At 37.2% G+C, this 4,231-nt stretch overlaps 1 long non-coding RNA gene across 1 annotated transcript; it reads right to left on the reverse strand.

Annotated features, from left to right (window-relative positions):
* Positions 1-268: 268 nt before the first annotated feature.
* On the reverse strand, positions 269-3,168 carry LOC125256778. The gene is made up of 3 exons (XR_007182184.1): positions 2,392-3,168; positions 1,978-2,112; positions 269-558 (listed from the first exon to the last, which is right to left on the reverse strand). It is a non-coding gene; the product is annotated as an uncharacterized LOC125256778 (long non-coding RNA).
* Between the last annotated feature and the right edge of the window lie 1,063 nt (positions 3,169-4,231).

A 4,231-nucleotide genomic window follows, 5' to 3' on the forward strand; every position in this document is an offset into this window, starting at 1 on the left:
ACATCTGCGGTATCTCATATGGAACTCCAGTTGAGGGCTGGTGTCTAAACTTTTTTTGTTTAGTCCCTCTATCAGGCTTGTTTGCATACAATGATTTTATCTCACAAATAAAAAAAAAAATGTTTCTATAGGACACTGCACTGGCTGCAAAATGAGAGCCAGTTGTAATAAATGGTTGGAGTATTTACCACCGTCTCAGATAATGTTGGCTGGGTCCATTTTGACTTTCATTTTTTACGATGTTCCTATAATTTGTAAGTTGCTTGTATGAAATCATCTGCAAAATGAATAAATGTAAATGTAAATGACAATACTTGCCCTTCTCTCTTCATCTACTGGGTCTCATGACAGCATAAATGTTGTTTAAACAGCACTGGCAGGAAAAACACCTTGCGGTTTCCTCTGCGTGGACACTGACAGCACCATTTATTCTCTTCTGATCGTGCTGATACGACGGCTGATGTTACTGCTGTTTTTCAAAGGCATCATGCAAAATTCCTTTGCTAGGAAAAAGCACCTTGGAGTGCAAGTCCATCCGGAGAGATAAAGACGCCTGGGCTGTGGGAGAGATATTTTCAAAGTCAGTTACATATGTTGGTTTTAATGATATTTTTCAGAGACTTTACCACAAATTAACAAAGACGTACTAACCATCGTGGTCACGTTATTGAACCTTTTTTCTTTACTGACGTATTTCTCTTTACTGATATATTTAAATCTAGATAGAGATGAAAACAGATTTACACTGTATTTTCATGCTGGTAAGAAAAGTACTCTGATTATTAAGATAAGTGTTTTTACTTTTACAAATGAATAATCACAACTTAAGAGTACTTTTGAAAATGATTTAATTATTTCTATTTCACAGTGACAGGCTTGTATTGACTATAGAGTCTCATGCATCTGACTGGCAATGTTCAAGTTTATTTAAATAATTTATTAATTATTATTGAGCTTCTTGTGGAAATACATTGTAATTCTAAATCAATCAGAGTATCAAGGAAATGCCACTTAATTAATCTTTCCGCTTCATTAGATTTTCCAATCATAATTAAATGATTAGTAGATATGAACTTTGTATTCAAGCATCACTCATGCATTTCTCCTCGCTGGCATGATCTCATGTGATTGGAGGGCGACTGAGAACAAGAGCTCGAGTGTTTCCTGAAATAATATTAGATGAAATTTGAGTGTGTGTTTTGTGTGAATGCGAACTAATGGAGCAAGTGTCATATTCTCTTGAAATTTCAGGGAATATTGCAGGGAATCTCACCCGCCTTGTGCTTTTGTAGCCCCCTTTGAGCAGTTCTGCTCTCTCCGCAGAGACACCCTTAGCTTTTCCCGTTCCTCTTGCAGGGTTTCATGTGCACCGGAGTATGCCCTGCAGCCGCGGTGTCTTAATGTCACAGGAAAATTAAAAAACTTCTACCTTTGCCAAGGGCCTGAATCTTAATATAGACCCTTGCTAAATCCAATACACTGGAGATTATGACCGGGTGACAGGGTCAGTAAGTACTGATTAAAATTGAGGTCAGTAAAAGGTAGCCTTTGAAAAAGAGTGAAGAAGGAGAACAAAATACTCTTCTGAGGTGCTCCTTCAACAAACGCTTAAGGCTGCTCTTATGTGAAGCGCTGTGGTGTAGTTTGCATTTCATCTCTATTTCATGCAATCCAGACCTGTAATAATTGCTCAGACATATTTTGATGTCCTCTCTGGTCATGTTGTTACAAAAACATTTTGATGTTGCTAAAATATTGTAGGGAATGAATCACTGAGTGATATAGTAAAAGCTAGGCTCTTAGCTTTTCCTGCCTGGACAAATATCGGATGATGTTTGTATGTTTATATGGCTCAAGGGCTCAATAAGGAAAACGCACAATTTAAATATTTTCACAGCAGTCAAATTAGGCATTGCTTGTGACATCGTCAATAAGTATTGGTGTTAGCATAGTTAAACTTCTTAGTGTAATGATTACCTGTGAAAAGTCACTGATGGCTAATGACCTTCCATAAACAGACAATCCGCAAACACACAAAGGTGCAATTTTCTCCCAGATATACAATCCTACTGCTTTTGTTGAGGCAATAAGTCTAAATAAGGTTACACTGACCTGAAAATAAAAGAACAAGGTGAAGAAAACAGATTACTTAACAAACAACGTTTAATAGACACTGTATAAGGGGATAACCATGAATGTAGGCCTACCTGTGTTTACTCATACAATCACAGTTAAACTACTATTCATACTTTTTTAACAAATATTATTAATTGTGTTAGAGATTAACAAAATAGAAAAAATAGCACTGAAGAAAAAATTTGTGACTGTTGTTTGATGACTAACTGTTTAGACCCTCAAATTAGCCTTGTGTGTTGCCGAAGTAGTTTTCACCTCAGATCACAGGGAGGCTTGTGCAGTAAAACAGCTTTTCATCCGCTCCCTCCCTCACGAGCCCATGAAAACATGCGTTTCCGCTCAGTGGTTTCTCATTCCAAAAACACAAATTTAGATATAAGTACAAAAGAGCTTTAAACCGCGCTGTCAACGGCGGAGATGAAAGGGAGTAAAGCGTCGGAAGCCTGTCAAACCGTTGACATTCCCGCGTTATCTGCACAGCGCGAGCTGCTGGAAGCGCGGGAAGCGCGTGTCCGCTGACCGATTCGCCGTCTCGCGCTCCCCTCCTTTTTGTCCTTTCTTCTGACAAGCAGTGGGAGAGAACGGAGAAACAGACAGTCGATGATGTGTTTTTCTTCTTCTTTTTCTATTTCTAAGGCGAAATAAGGATAATTTCTTGGAAACCCAAGACAAACAATGTAGTTTTGTGCGGCGCTGTGTGTCTGTACATTTTCTCTGAGGCCTTATCATTAAGGCTAATGTTGATTAACTTCTAACAGCTCTCTTTCTCTCTCTTAAGCTGTGTGTGCTTGGAGTTTGGCAATACATTCCTCCTAATTAAACCAATGTCTTCTCAAGCTTTTGTGCTTTTGTTGATAATTATGTGTTTTTGAAATAGCCAGCCTGACAGAAGTCTATGAAATATCTCTGTGCAGACAGGCTTCAGAATATATCTGCTCTCTCTGTTCACCTCTCTCTCTTTCTCTCTCTCAGAATGGGATATATACACAGCTGGCATACGCTGAAGACTGGTGAAGCATTAAACCAACCTTTATAAAATGTTATATCACTGCACACATTCCTGGTACTTTTCACCTCAATAAATTTTCAATGGTCACATAAAGGTGCCGGCAACACAGGTCATCTCCTGAGTGAGTGGTCCGACATAAAATGAAATGGCGTACATGCAGAGCTTCCTTTTAATAACCCTTGGGGAACTTTTTTGCTGACCTATGCATACATGCAAACATGCACATGCACTCAAATCAAATAGTGCTGTCAAATCGATTAATCGCAATTAAATGCATCTAACATTAAAGTTGTGTGTATATACACATTTATATTTATCAACCCGAATCACATGAGAATGTGTATCAATAGTACGTGTAATAATCTGGAATATATATGGCAAAATGAGTTTTGCCGTACATATGATACGTAGTTTTTCGCGTGCATATGATACGCACTTTATGGCGTGCATATAATGCGCTTGGAAGTCTTGAATTAGTGGTGTGGGGTTCTTGCGTATTATACGCGAAAAACTGCGTAACATTTGCACTCCAAAATGAGTTATATATTTCACAAGATTACTATTGATACGCATTTTCATGTAAATAGGTTCATATTTATACATATATTTATACATATTTACAGTATACATATATATATATATGTTTGTGTGTGTATGTATATGTAAACAAACTTTAATGTTAGATGTGATTAATCGCAATGAATCAATTTGACAGCACTATCACTAGCACATGCAAATTGTACAAATATACATACACTCATGCAAATATATAAACTAAAGTATCTCAAACATGCGCAATCTTCCATCAGGCATATGAACATGTCTACTATCGATCAAAAGTTTGGAATAATTACAAACCCGATTCCAAAAAAGTTGGGACACTGTACAAATTGTGAATAAAGAAGGAATGCAATAATTTACAAATCTCATGAACGTATATTTTATTCACAATAGAATATAGATAACATATCAAATGTTGAAAGTGAGACATTTTGAAATGTCATGCCAAATATTGGCTCATTTTGGATTTCATGAGAGCTACACATTCCAAAAAAGTTGGGACAGGTAGCAATAAGAGGCCGGAAA

Source organism: Megalobrama amblycephala, linkage group LG21 (genome assembly GCF_018812025.1).
Source record: "Megalobrama amblycephala isolate DHTTF-2021 linkage group LG21, ASM1881202v1, whole genome shotgun sequence".
Lineage (NCBI taxonomy): Eukaryota > Metazoa > Chordata > Actinopteri > Cypriniformes > Xenocyprididae > Megalobrama > Megalobrama amblycephala.